We start from the raw sequence: 14,822 nt of genomic DNA on the forward strand, positions 1-14,822 counted from the left end.
GCTATGATCTCACCACTACACTCCAGCCTGGATGACAGAAAGAGACCTTGTCTCAAAATAAATAAATAACACTTAAAATAAAATAACAAACTTGGATTTGTATGGTGGTTAAGAAAGAATATTTGTTTGAAAATGTTATGAAGGTAACCAAATACTTACAGGATTTTAAAACCAAAGTGTTAATTAAAACCCAACTCCAGAAACTCTCTTTTAATAGGACTTCATATTTTCATGGCATTGATTCCTTCTCAAAGTGCCTTTGATAGAGCTGTTCTTAGTGCAGTAGGGAGATGTGTAACAATTTTACAAAAGGGGCGGGCTGTAATAAAAAGGAAAACGCAAAATCCAGTGGGGACACACTGTCCTATTTATTTTCAAAGCACGTTTGAAAACTGCGCTGCTATAGTGTCTTTGGGTTGAGACAAAGTCGAGGAAAATCTTATTCCTGGAGTATTGATTTCCGTTTTCCAAGGGCCAAAGTCTTTCGAAGCAAGTCTAAAAACTCAGGCTGACTTCCGGATCTAGAGAAGTCTCTAGAAAGTTTGTGCAGGCCTCCAAGCTGTAAGAATCCAGCCCATCTTGGTGATGCCTTCTCGGGCTCCACCCAGTGGCAATAGCCGGAAGGACAGGACGCGGTGAAATGGCATCAGTGAGTCAGAGGCCAAAGGAAGATTCCCGGCGCCACCGCGCAGGATGTGCTTTGTCATAGTGGGGTTGGGGTAGCGAAGCGGAGGCAAGGACACTCAGGGAATAAATGGCAGAGGAAGCGGGCGCGCTAGTGAGGATCCAAAGCCTTCAGACTTCTCCTTTCTTTTCTTCCTGTTGGGTTGGAGGGGACCAACGTGATCCCAGGAGGGGAGGTCCGTGGGATGTAGAGAATGGAGTGGCTGCAAAGTGGCGTTGCACGCCCCACCCAAGGGTCCCGGCTGTCTTCTCCCAGCTACTGTTGATGAGTTCAAACTAAGGAGGAGACCAAGATTTTTCCTTTGCAAAGTAGACTCCTTATCTCACACTCCGGCTGATTTACTAAATCCATCCTAGTAAAACACAAAAACCAAGAACCGAATTCTGCGTGTGACATTTCTGACCGCTAGAAGATCCTCCCCCTCCCCATTCCTCGCGTGCTCCCTCCCTGCCTCGACCCCTCCGCTTTGTCTCCACTTTCCCATCCTTGTCCATTCTGTGGACCCGGCTCTTGAGTATCTCCTGCTTCTTCAGAGGACGTCCCCTCATGGAGTACAGACTCCTCTACCTCCAGGAAAAAGAGACAAAGGCCACTGAGAGGGACCTGAGAGACTCCTGTTACTCCGCCCCTGAGGTCAGCCTGTCCCAGGGTTCACTCAGGCTGTGTGTATGTGAATGTGTGTGTGCCTATGTGTGTGCCTGCGTGTGTGTGCGTGTGTGTGTGTGAATCTATGTGTGAGAGTGTGTCTAAATATGTGTGTGTGCAAGTGTGTGTTCCTGTGTGTATGAGTTAGTGTGTGTGTGAGTCTGTGTTTATGTGACATACAGAGAGAGAGAGAATGTGTGTGTGTGTGTGTGTGTGTGTGTGTGTGTGTGTGTGTGAATGAGAGTCAAAGTGCTAAACCTGGCATCCAGGACACCTCCCCACCTTGGCATTGCATGCAGGAGTCAGTGTTATGTGCACCTGTGCTTTTATTTCAGGAGCTGGGACAATTGTATTAACCAGATGTGCAGAGAGCCAAGGTCCCCACCCCAAAAAGCATTAGAGAGGAGGGTGAGATTGGAGGGGCCCCTGACTCCAAGTCTCCTGATTCCTTCTACACATGAAGTGCAGGACACTCCATTCCCTCCTGGGACCAACAGGGAAGCCAGAGCCACCATGCATGTCAAATTCCATCACAGAAAAACTACTGTAGCAAAATTTCCATGTCACATTTTTAAATCTACACAATGGCTCAAATAGAACCACCATCAAGAAAAGGAATTTCTAGCTCAGGTGAGATCACTGAAGTTGGCTGCCAGGCGTAAGGAAAGTGCAGATATAAAGAAGGACATCTCTAGCTAGGGCTGCAGCCCAATCACCCCTGCATCTTAGGGCCCCTGGAAAGGACCCTCTCCATTCGATAGTGCAGGGTGAGGCAATTTTCGGTGAAAAATGTAGACTCTCCTTAGATCACTGGGGTTTGTACATTTACTTTCTGACTTTTTAGATGTTGACTTCATTTTTGAACAAATTACAGTTACATAATTTGCTTTGACTTTAAGTGTAAAACAGGAAATATTCCTGAAACAGGAAACAAGGACCAGGTGACCTGCACTGTCACCTCCCTCTGTGGCTCCCTGATGCAATAAAATTGTGAGCCAACAAATCCATGGCTAGGTAAACAGCAAACTCCATTTCAGCAAATGTTTCGGATGTTCCTTCTTGCCTAGTAATGTTCTAGCTTTACTCCAGTCTTAATATTTTAAGTCTATATTTTCCTAGCTGTTGGTTTTTAAATAATTCATGTACATTTATTATTTAGAGTTGTTGCAGTAAGCCATATGGAATCAACTGTGGAATGAAGTTCAGTAAATAAATGTGTGGTTCTCTATTAAACAACTGCTAAGACCATCTGAAAAATGTATTAACCCCAAATCCAATCACTTCTCACTCCTCTACTGTCTCCCCTCCAGAGCCACCCTCTCTAGGATAGTAAATCAGAAGGGCCTTCCAGCTGGGCTGCCTGCTGCCTCTCACGCCACTGCTCATCACCCACACAACAGGCAGAGTGAACCTTTCAAATGGGAATTAGAGCACATCCTCAACACCACGTCCCAGAGACACTCCAGCCTCTTCCCTTCCTCTCATCATTTCCTAACAGCCCCTCATCACAGGGCTCCTCTGGCCATTCTGGCCTCATCTCACAACTGTCAGCCCAGCTCACTTGTTTCCATTCACACAAACCTCTTGTCACTGTTCCATCCTGTCTCTGCCACGGGCCCCTGCTGTGACTCCCACATGCACCTGCTCCCCGGTGATGTACATAGCTAACTCCTCACACCATTCAGGTCTCTGCTCAAATGTCCCCTGGTCAAGTTCTCAGGAAACTCTTACCCAACAAAATATATCTCCTGCCATCCTCACCTCAATGCCAGTCTTCTAACCCAGGTATATTTTCTCCATAACAATTGCCACTGATATTAGAATAATTTTTAAAGTTGTTGTCTGTATCACTGAGACATATTCTTTGAGGCCAGCATTTTGTGCAGTCACCACTTGCACAAAACCCCAGCATCTAGAACATCCCAGTACAGAGGAGGGGCTTGACAAATGAGGAGTGAATGATAGGTGAATTCAATTGGGATGCTGCTTTTGAGAAGCAATTTCATAACATGTATAACGAGCATTAAAATATTCATGCCCTTTGACCATATAATTTATATTTGAGAAATCTATGATTCCAAAACAAAATCCAAAATATAGAAGAATCTTTAGGTATAAGGATATTAATCAGATATTATTTACAATAAGGAAGAAAAACATGCGAAAGAAGAGTAACTAGGCTTTTTTTGTAAATAGTATACAGCTGGCCAAAGCAGTGTTTAAGAAGAGTTTGTGATAACATATAAAGTTGCTTATTGATAATAATAAAGTTTGAAAATCCAGATTCAAAATAACTCATACAGTGTGACTACACTAAGTCATCCTGCACAGACACCACATGCACAGAAACCAGGGATGGAAACTCAGGAGAAGGATGCAAAGCACAGCTCCAGGGCCCCTGACCACTGACGTCTCTGAGGCTCTGCCAGGCAAAGATTCATCCTGGTCCTCCCAGTGGGGACACAGGTAGTTTCCATCTTTCTGCTTCTCTACATTTTTTACATTTTCTGTAATTGAGCAGATTCTACTTTCTAAAAGGATAAAATACTGATTATGAAGTTTTACAACATTTGAAATACAATTTTAATGAAAAAGTCCAAATGTACTGTCCCAACTCAGGTCACTTTCTTTTCTTTTTAAAGATGAAGACTTGCTCTGTCACCCAGGTTGGAGTGCAGTGAGTCGATCATAGTTCACTGCCACCTCAAACTCCTGGGCTCAAGTGGTTCTGCTGCCTCAGCTTCCTGAGTAGTAAGGACTACTGGAAAGCACCACTACGCTCATCTATTTTGAAAACTTACTTTGTATAGAAGACGTCTCACTATGTTTCCCAGGCTGATCTTGAACTCCTGGGCTCAAGTGATCCTCCTGCCTTGGCCTCTCCAGTGTTCTAGGATGACATGCATGAGCCACTGTGCCCAGTCCTAACTTAGTTTCAAGCAACTTCTCCTGTCAACTTCACAGGGCAAAATCTCCAGCTGATGGAGACTTCAGAAAGAAGAAATAAACTCTTCCTTCCCGTACATCCTTGAACTCCCTGGCTGCAGCGATCCTCCCACCTCAGACCCCTGAATAGCTGGCACTACAGGCACATGCCACAAGACCCAGCTAATGTTTTGTGTTTTTTGTAGAGATGGGGTTGTGCCATGTTGCCCACATGGGTCTCTAACGCATGGCCTCAAGCGATCTGATACCCCAGCCTCCCAAAGTGTTAGGATTAGCATGAAGCCCCACACCAGGCCTGCTGCTGAGTATTTGGAACCTAGGCAGGAAGTTGGTGTGGGGTTTGCACCTGGCTAATCTGAAAGTTGTTCCTGAAAGGTAATGTGTTATTAAGTGGGCCTTGGTGAGGGAGCAGAGATGTCTATGATGAGAAGAGAACAAGACAGCTGGGAAGCTTCTAAAAGTGAATTTCAGTAGGCCCTGTGCTCACACAGCACTGGGATTTGGAAAATCTTCTCCCAGCCACTTTTGGCTTGTGGGATTTTTTTATTTTTTATTTTTTGGACACGGAGTCTCGCTCTGTCACCAGGCTAAAGTGCAGTGGCATGATCTCGGTTCACTGTAACCTCCGCCTCCCGGGTTCAAGCGATTCCCCTGCTCCAGCCTCCCAAGTAGCTGGGACTACAGGTGCATGACACCGTGCCCGGCTAATTTTTTTGTATTTTTAGTAGAGACAGGGTTTCACCATGTTGGCCAGGGTAGTCCCAAACTCCTGATCTCATGATCTGCCCGCCTCAGTCTCCCAAAGTGCTGGGATTACAGTGGCCTGCCTGGCCCAGCTTGTGGGTTTTTATTCCTCCTTCTTGTCTGCCAGGTCATTGCAGGCAATCCCTTCATTTGGCAAACATTTATCAGACACCTACTGTGTGCCAGGCAGTTTGTTAAAGGAGCTGGGGCTGAGGTAAGACAAACCAAACTCCCCTTGCCTTCGAGGTTGAGCCAGTCTTGCACAGGCAGAGATCAGTAAGGAAATTCTTACACAAATGGTTGGCAGAACATGCAACTTGTTTTGTGGGTGCACATGTAGACCATCTGCTCTGACCAAGGCATCACAGAAGCTTCATAAGAGACAACATTTGAGCTGTATTTTGAGGTATAAATAGGAGCCTGACAGGCATCCAGGACAGGAGAGCATTGCTCAGAACCCAGGACATGAATTTTTCTCCCTTAGGCCAGGCCAGGACTCAGATTAAGCTGACTGAGGAACCAGGTGCTTCCTGGCAAGGAAGTGTGTCCCATATATGACTATCCAGAAGTCACAGCTGCTCAATACTGAGTCATGAGACAGTAAGAGAGAGCCCTGATTTGAAAAAGCAAAATTCTGCTGGGGGCCTGTTAAAATGCAGTTTCTGATTCACTGGATCCAAGGCAGGGACTGAAAATTGCATTTCTAACAAGTTCTCAGGTGATGCCAGTGCTACTTGTCCCAGGACCACACTTTGAGAATCACCACCCCAAGGCCATCCACACTGATTTCTAACATCAGAAGAGGGCTGAGAGGTGGAGATATAGGATACACTAGACCGTGCCTGGCTCATCCTGGAGAGCACCCCAGCCAAGGCTGCAGCGTTTGATTTCCTTGGGATCCTGGGATTGGCAGACACCCAGGAATGAACCAAATGTGGGGTTACAGAGCAATCCAGAGACTCAGCTTCACATAGCATCTGGGGCTCCCACTACTTCACAACTGGCCCCCACACCCTCAATCCTTCCCACCCCTTATGAAACTGACCTACAGGCCTTTGACTGCTGTCCTGGGCTGTTTAGACCTGGGATGTGACCCTAGGAGCTCTGAGTCTACCTTCTGATCCAAATACAGGGTGACTTCATATGACAAATACCTAGAATGGGTTCATAATGAGGACCTTCCAAATTCGGCAAATGGATTCAATCACGTGTTTTCCAGGAGAATTACCCAAGTGTTCTCTCTTCTGAATATCACATCCTTGAGCCCATGTGGACAGTAGAGGGAGTTCTGAGCCCGCTGAAGCCACAATTGGCGCATCGGACCCCGTAGAATTCCTTGTAGATTGGTCTTCACCATTTACATCAGGATTTGGTCTAAATTTCCTTCACCAAGCCAATTGCATTTGTTAATTAATCATGCCCTCATTTTGCCTTTTAATGAATGAAAGACAGACACACATAAAGATAGTGCAATAAAAAAGAAAACAACATACTGAATTATACTGGTAATAAACATCCTTGTTTAAGGAGTGATATAACTTTGAAACAGTATTTTTTTTCTATTAAGGAAGGTAAAAGAATTAATTCTGTCAGGCTTTGGTGTTTTTAAGGTTTTTTATTTTGAAGTATTTGGTTTTGTTTGTTTTCTCTCCTTTGGAATTACATTTCACGTTTTGACTTGGCTCAAAATTCAAAATTTAAAAGACTCTCTCTTATTCTACAGCATCTTGACAGGTAGCCATTTATATCAGTTTCTTGCTTATTCTTTCAAAGACATTTTGTGCATATGCAAGCAAATATAAATGTATATGTATATAATCTTTCTCCCATTTCACTGAAATTTTAGCAAACTACATCTGCTTTCCTGCAACTTGCCTTTTCCCTTCACGTTGTTTCACAAAGATCATTCCATGAAGAAATACCAAAAGCTTTCCTACATCTTTGTGTCTTTGTTTGAAATTTTCATGATACTCCATTGTATAGATATGCAATATTAAAAAAAATAGAGATTGCTTCTTTTGAGTGCAGTGCTTTTAACCAGCCCCTCCTGACAGGCATTTGGATTATTTCTTTCACAGAACAATTCTACATCATATAGCATCATGTGAAAAACTGTAGTGACCCCACTCCTAGATGCATATCCTAGGGGAACTCACATATCCCTGAGAACTAGGATGTTCTTGGCAGTGAGGTCTACAATAGAGACAACCTAAAGGTCAATGAAGAGGGAAAGAGATAAATTGTAGCATATTATTTGCCTGGAATACTATCCAGCAATGAAAACAAATTAACTATTTGTATGAACACAGGTTCATCTCATAGACCACGTTAACTGGAAAAGCAAGCAAATGAATGATAAAATCAGAAAGAAACTATTTAAAAGAAGTCTAAAAGCAAAGCCAGGTAAGATGGCCTTCACTTGTAATCCTAGCACTTTGGGAGGCCATGGTGGGTGGATCACTTGAGTTCAGGAGTTTGAGACCAGCCTGAGAAACATGGCAAAAAACCCCTCTCTCCAAAAAATACAAAAATTGGCCCAGCGTGGTGGAGCACAGCAATACTCCCAGCTACTTGGGTGGCTGAGGTGGGTGGATCGCTTGAGCCTGGGAGGTTGAGGTACAGTGAGCTGTGTTTGTGCCACTGCACTCAAGCATGGGTGACAGAGTGAAACCCGGTCTAAAATAGCAAGTCTAAAAGACTTCAAGCAAAGAGACTTCCTAAGACTTAGTAAAAATATAACAGAATACACCAAATTCAAGACACACATCCACCTGCAATTCTTGATTTGCTCGGTACGGTATTCACTGAAGCACATGCATATCAGAACTGTGAAAAATCAAGGCTATCTACATACATTTCTATTATTTTTCTGTGTATACTACATACAGCCAATAATATTAAAATGTCACCAATTGACAAACCTGGGTGGTGCCTTCACAAAGATTTTTTATAATTTTCTATTCTTTCTTCCAGCTAGGACTACTTCGAATTAATATTTGTGAAGTGAATCCACAGGAACTGAGCAAAATAAGAAAAGAGTTATCGAGTGTGAGGAAAGCTGTGGAGAGGTACAGACAGATGGAGAGATGACAACACTGAGCATGTCAGTGACCTTCACAGTAACAGATTTCCTGGAGGAGTGTGAGCTGGAGCCGGAATGAAGAGGATAGAATATAAAAGAGGGATGAAGGAGTGGGGACTTTAGGGGGCAAATATGGGATTGGGTGGGCCAGACTGGGAAGTGTGGATGGATTCTAAACATTCCACTTTAGGTCTAGCACTTAGGGAAAGAGAAATCACATTTATTTAGCTCCTTCCACAATCTTTAGAGAAATCTTCTGAAACATTACAAAAAAGACACACGAATGTCCAATAGTCATCAGGGGAAAATGCCAGGTAAAACCACAGTGAGAAACCACTAAGCACTTATTAGAATGGTTAAAATTTAAATGATTAATGAATATAAATGTTGGCAAGGATGTGAAACAGTCTCATCCGTTGCCTATAAGAATATGAAACAGCCACTCTGAAAATCAGTTTTATATCATCTGATAAAGCTAAATGAGCTAATACTCTATGGCTAGCATTTCCACTCCTAGGTATTTACTCAAGCAAAATAAAGATTATGTCCAAGAATCCCTGTACAATAATGTCCACAGTTCCTTTATTGGTAACAATAAAAAACCAGGAATGCCCTCACAATGTACAAAAAAATTGTGACTCAGTGATACAGTGGAATACTACCAGTATTAAAAATGAATGAACTACTGATACGTGCAACAACCTTGGTAGACCACATAGATATTACACCAAGTGCAAAAAGCCAGACACGAGGGAGGCCACATGGGCTGAGTGGATATGTATAAAGTTTTGAAACAGGAAGAGTTAATCTATCATGATAGCCATCAGATTAATGGCTTCTGGGGAAAGGGGACTAAGTTGAATGCAGAAAAAAGAGAATTTTATGTATTTTGATAATGGCATGGGTGATATGACTGTTTTTGTCAAAATTCATTGGTGAATTGATACAGATCTGATCATTTCAGTATACGTAAACTTTACAAGTTTAAAATGCTTACAATAAAAATTTAAATGTTAGCAATAAAAAATAGCAATTGAAAATTTTAGCAACAAAATCCAACAACAGATCAAAACAATACACCATAATCATGTGAGTTTCATGCCAGGGATGCAAGGATTGTTTGACATATGTGAATCAAAATATGTGATATACCACATCAACAGAATGAAGGACATAAACCATATTATCATCTCAATAGATGCAGAAAAAGTATTTGGTGAAACTAAACATTGCTTCTTAATCAGAACTCTCAAAGGAGTTCCTTTGACAAAGGAACCAAGAATATACACTGGGGAAAGAACAGTATCTTAAATAAACGGTGCTGGGAAAATGCTACCAAATGCAGAAGAATGTCATTACACCCCTGTCTCTCACCATATACAAAAATCAACTCAAAAGGGATTGTAGACTTAAACGTAAGACCCAGAACTATAAAACTACTAGAAGAAAACATACTGGAAACACTACAGGACATGAGTCTCAGCAAAGATTTTATGGCTAAGACCTCAAGAGCACAGACAAAAAAAGTAAAAATAGACAAATGAGACTATATTAAGCTAAAAAGTTTCTGCACAGCAAAGGAAACATCCAACAGAATGAAGCAATAACCTGTTGGATAGCGAAAATATTCAGTAAGTATTCATCCAACTAGTATATCCATCCAATTAGTATATTCTAGACTAATATCTAGACTATACAAGGAACTCAAAACTTAGCAGTAAAAAATACAAATACTCCAATTAAAAAGTGGACAAAGGATCTGAATAGACATATCCCAAGAGGAGGCATGTAAGTGGACAACAGGTGTGTGAAAAACACCCAACATCACTAAATACCAGGAAAATGTAAATCGAACTACAATGAGATGTATCTTACCCTGTTAGAATGGCTATTGTTAAAAATTAAAAATAGATGCTGGTGAGCATGTGGAGAAAGGAGAACTGTTATACACCCTTGGTGGTAATGTAAATTAGTGCAGTCATTATGGGAAACAATAGAGTGATTTCTCAAAAAACTGAAACTATTAATAGAACTACTATCTGATGCAATAATTCTACTTCTGGGTATTTATCCAAAGGAAATGAAATCAACATATCAAAAGAGTACCTGCATGCCCATGTTTGTTGAAGTACTATTCACAATAGCAAAGATATGAAATTAATGGGTGAATTTATCAATGGATGAATGAGTAAAGTAACTGCAGTATATACACAATGGAATGCAATTCAGCCATTAAAAAAAAAAAAGAATGAAATCCTGTCAGTTGCAGCAACATGGATGGAACCAGAGGTCATGTTAGGTGAAATAAGCCAGGCAAGAAAAGAGAAATATCACATGTTGTCACTCATATGTGTGAGCTAAAAAAGTTAATCTCATGGAGGTAGAGAGTAGAATGACAGTTACCAGAGGTTGGGAAGAATGTAGAGGTGGGAATATGTAGAAAGGTAGATTAATGGGTACAAATGTACAGTTATATACAAAAAATAAGTTTTAATGTTCTAAAGCACAGCAGGCCAACTAAAGCTAAAAATTATGTGTATTTCAAATAGCTAGAAGAGTGGATTTTAAATGTTCCCGACACAAAGAAAAGATAAATGCTTTAGATGGATTCCCTAAACACCCTGACTTGATTACTCCACATTCTGTGCATGTGTCAAATGATCACATGTGCCCCATAAACATGTACAAATGTTATGTATTACTTTACAACAAACTCAACACAATATGGGACATTTTAAACAGTACAAAAATATGACCATGATAAAAAATTGCAAATATTTCCTTTTTGTTAAGATCAACTTCGTAAGTTCAAGCAGAATGAAGCCCATACAGCATCAGAAGAGGTGGTTCTCCTGAGAGAATCTTCTTCCCAGTTAAAAAGGACAAAAACAGATTCCTGGAGAAAGTAAGACTTTGGAGAACTGTACAGCACCACTTCTCGGTGTCTGGGATTATCCAGACGTAGGGAGAGTTCACCTACTGGGAAAAACTAAATGTTGGTTCCTGTTCTTTTTTGTAAGACCACAATTTCAGAAAACTAAGAGAAAGCATCAGGCCAAAGGGATATACTCTTTTTTATATTTTAGAATATCCACCACCAAATATGATCTACGCTATTATGAGATGAATTGTGTCCCTCCCCAGCCAAAATTCATATGTTGAAGTCCTATGTTGAGAAGAGAGAAGTGGCCATCTACAAGCCAAGGAGAGAGGCCTCAGAAGAAAGCAACCCTGCAGCACGTTGACCTTGCACCTGCAGGCTCCAGAACTGTGGGAAAATACATATTTATTATTTCACTCACCCGGCCTGTGGTACTTTGTTATGGCAGCCCTAGCAAATTAAAACAGAAATATTACCTTTTCTACCCTGTCCTATGTATGAACATGTGATTTTTTTTAAGAGTATGAATTACCTGGGACTCCAAAGCATAGAGTGAGACAATGAAAAATGGATGATATAGGGTCATTTCCAAGGCTTTGTGGCCACCACACAAACGTGATTGTGTCCCCATTTCTTTTCAGTTTCACACAGAGCAAAAGTTGTGGACATAGAATCACAAACTGTGTTTAATTTATTTGAGATATTGAGTGAGCTAGTTTTGCCCTAATTTTATAGAAAGATGAAGAACAATCATAATTGCTAAACCAAAGAGGCTTTTGGCAGGGGATGGCAGATAATATGTTTTCTCCTACTTTTAAAGTACATTTTCCTAAAGAGTCTTGTGTAGGAGTAAATGTCATCACTTTTTTCCTCCACATTGATCACTTGGTTCTCCCTGCATTTCAGTAAGGTTGCTAGAAGTGTTTGTCCATGATTCACAGATGAATCAAAGAGGCCCTAGGAGTAGAGAGCTTCTCCTGAGGTCACACAGCACGTGAGTCGTGGAGCAATGACAAGCACATGGCTCTCCAGGTCCCTAGTCCAGTTTTCTGGGTACCATGAGAATTACAGCCTTTGGTTTCTCTTACATGTGGTTCATTTCTGAACCTGAGAAGGAGAATGAACCTCAGGTGACTAACAGTTTTCACTGTTCTGCACTTGTCTGAGAATGACCACAAAAGATTTTTAAAGACTAATTCCTTGGCTACCAACCCCATTTTGCCCAGGCATCGACATGGAGCAGGTGAATACTGCCTTTACCTATGACATGCCTGAGGATTCTGAGACCTGTGTGAATCAGGTAAGCTCCACACACAGGGACATCCACTCTCCTACCTGCTTATTTTCTGTGTCTTTTCACACTTCTCATCATCATCCCTCCCTCTGGCTGTCTTCCTACTTTGAGGTCTTCTAGTTCTACCACCTGTCTCCTTCCAGGTGACTAGAGTAGGCTGGTTTAGAACAGGGGTTGGCCATCACGATTGTGTTAGATGAGAATGATGCCAGGATCCTCAGTGATGGGCCGCATCACTTTGAGGTCAGTGTTAGGAGCTGCCTGATGAGACAGATGTCTCCTCCACAGTGAGTGCTGATTGCATGAAACCCTTAGGTCCTCCCTATTCCTTCCTGTGTCTTCAATCCCATCACATAGGGCATGAGCACCTAATGCATCATGAACACTTGACTGGTTCATGCTCCCTGGCCTTTGATGCTGTGTTGGGATGTTTTCCTGGCCTCCATGTGGGGTTTCTCTCATCATATTACATCTCTCCCCGCATCTGCAAGTCCATCCTCTGAACCCAGGCAGTACACCAGCATCTGCATGTGTGCTGTGTGTTCCTGCCTTGCTTCGTCCTTTTCGTGTCTTATTCTGACTGTGCCATGTTTCCTCCTCAGTTGAACAGAAGTGGTAGGAGACTCGCTCATTCTGGAATGTGACCATCTGCCCTTCAGGAGAGGACAGCAGGGTCTCTGGCCTGGGATTCTGGAGTAAGATCATGTCATCCATGGCAGAGACATATGCCGCATGTTAGAAGCAACTTTTAGTGTTCCTTGTCCTGATTCCATAAATGTTTGACCATGGGACACCAAGCAACTGTGGGGTTCCAAGTGCCTGTGTGACCCACAAAGTCATAGATTGCACAGGCCCAACAGCATCCATCATGAGGTGAAAATGGTCCACCTGGGTTGTGCTTGAATCCCATGTTGACACCCCAGAAAACACCCAAGTCTGAAGTGGCACTGAACAAGCAAACAGACAATGGAAGTTAGCTGCCTTCACCATGGGTCAGTGCAGGCCTGGTAGGATGGGCGCATGAATGGAGCAACAACAGTGGCAGGCGTGAGGCTACGTATGGGGCCAGCAGCACTGACTCCCCACTACTGCAGATCCAGCTGCTGCCACCTCTGAATGTCCAACTCATCAGCATTTGAGTCCCATGATGTGCCCCAGTGGGGCACTATTTCTTTACGTGACTACCTACTAAGTGACAAGTTGACTACTTTTAACTACTTCCATCTTGGAAGGGCCAGAGGTTCATCTTCACAGGGTTAGGCACCTATTCTATGGGTGGGTTTTCCTGTCCTGCTCTCAGACACTCAGCCAGCACCACTCTCTGGGTGATGTTGACATTCCTGATCCGCAGGCTAGGCAGTGCTCCTAGCCCATTATCTGCCTGAAGGACCCACTTGGCAGGGAAAGTTTCAGTGTTTCCATGGCTATGGGTTCCACTAATCCTATCACCATCTGCACCACAAGGGCTGCCAGCCACAAGGAATACTGGACAGGTCTTCTACAGGCACAACTCAGTGCCAGCCTGAAGGAAGCACTCTGAGGGGTGGGTGCCATCTTTCAGGACACGGTGCATTGTTTGAATCAGAGACATCTCTACAGTGCTGTGTTCTCAATAGGAAGAACATGTGGGTCCAGACATCAAAAGGTGGAAGCAAGTTTGGCTCCATGTCCAATCTCTTAGATTCACTCAATGGGGTATTTTGCATATTTTATCTCCCAGCACTGGGCTGTGCAAGATACAAGGTTTTGGTTTCCAAAGGAGGGTACCCTTAAAAGGAGACAATAGCCCACTGAACTACGCATGACAGCTGTCACCAGAGAAGTTTGGACAGTGTGTGCCCAGAAACCACTTGGTGAGAAGAGGATTCTCCTCCTCTCCATATATCCTCATCCCCAGGAGGAGACATGGCTACTTTCACACAATGAGGGTAGAAGTGTGTGTGGAAACCAGAGATCCACCTGTGAGCCTTCTGGTTTCCCTTGCCCCATTGTAAGTGTGAGCAGAATCGTCCAGCAATTCAGCTTGAGAGGATTTGATTTCCAAGGCCCCAGACCCATCAGGGCAGAAAGTTTGAGTCACACTCTTGGGTAATCCTCCAAGGCCATGCTCCTGTGCTCTGACACCCTCAGTAGCATTGGTGCTGAGGCTCTGCTTTCCATGGGCTGTTCCCAAACAGTGATGCGTCATACCAGTGACACTAAGGCAGGACATTCTTGGGAGACACGGGACTCCTCTGATGGCCAGCTGTAGCTCCAGGACTCCTCCATGGCCTTGCTCAACTCTCCTTAGATTGCCTGTGGTCTAGGACACATCCATTAAATCTTCTCTCCTTCTATCCATCACTGGGGGTCACTGACACTTGGATATTGGTCTGTTGCCTTTCCCAGGGTAACCTACCTCCCTTGCCACATCATTTGTCAGGTGTGTCCCCTAATAAAATGCTGTAACTTTAATCTCATGATGGCACTTGCTTTTTGGAGTATTTGTACTACAAAATCGTTTTCATCTGCACACCAGTGACCTCTTATTTATTCCAATTTGTAA

General features: G+C 42.9%; 1 long non-coding RNA gene across 1 annotated transcript in view; it reads right to left on the reverse strand.

Moving 5' to 3' along the window:
- Positions 1-37: 37 nt before the first annotated feature.
- The window catches only part of LOC108528441 (uncharacterized), a 28,263-nt gene continuing 13,478 nt past the window's right edge, over positions 38-14,822 (reverse strand). Inside the window, exon 3 of the long non-coding RNA XR_001885161.1 lies at positions 38-1,037. This is a non-coding gene — a long non-coding RNA (uncharacterized LOC108528441). The remainder of the gene's footprint in view (positions 1,038-14,822) is intronic.

Source organism: Rhinopithecus bieti, unplaced genomic scaffold (assembly GCF_001698545.2).
Source record: "Rhinopithecus bieti isolate Rb0 unplaced genomic scaffold, ASM169854v2 scaffold_5150, whole genome shotgun sequence".
NCBI lineage: Eukaryota > Metazoa > Chordata > Mammalia > Primates > Cercopithecidae > Rhinopithecus > Rhinopithecus bieti.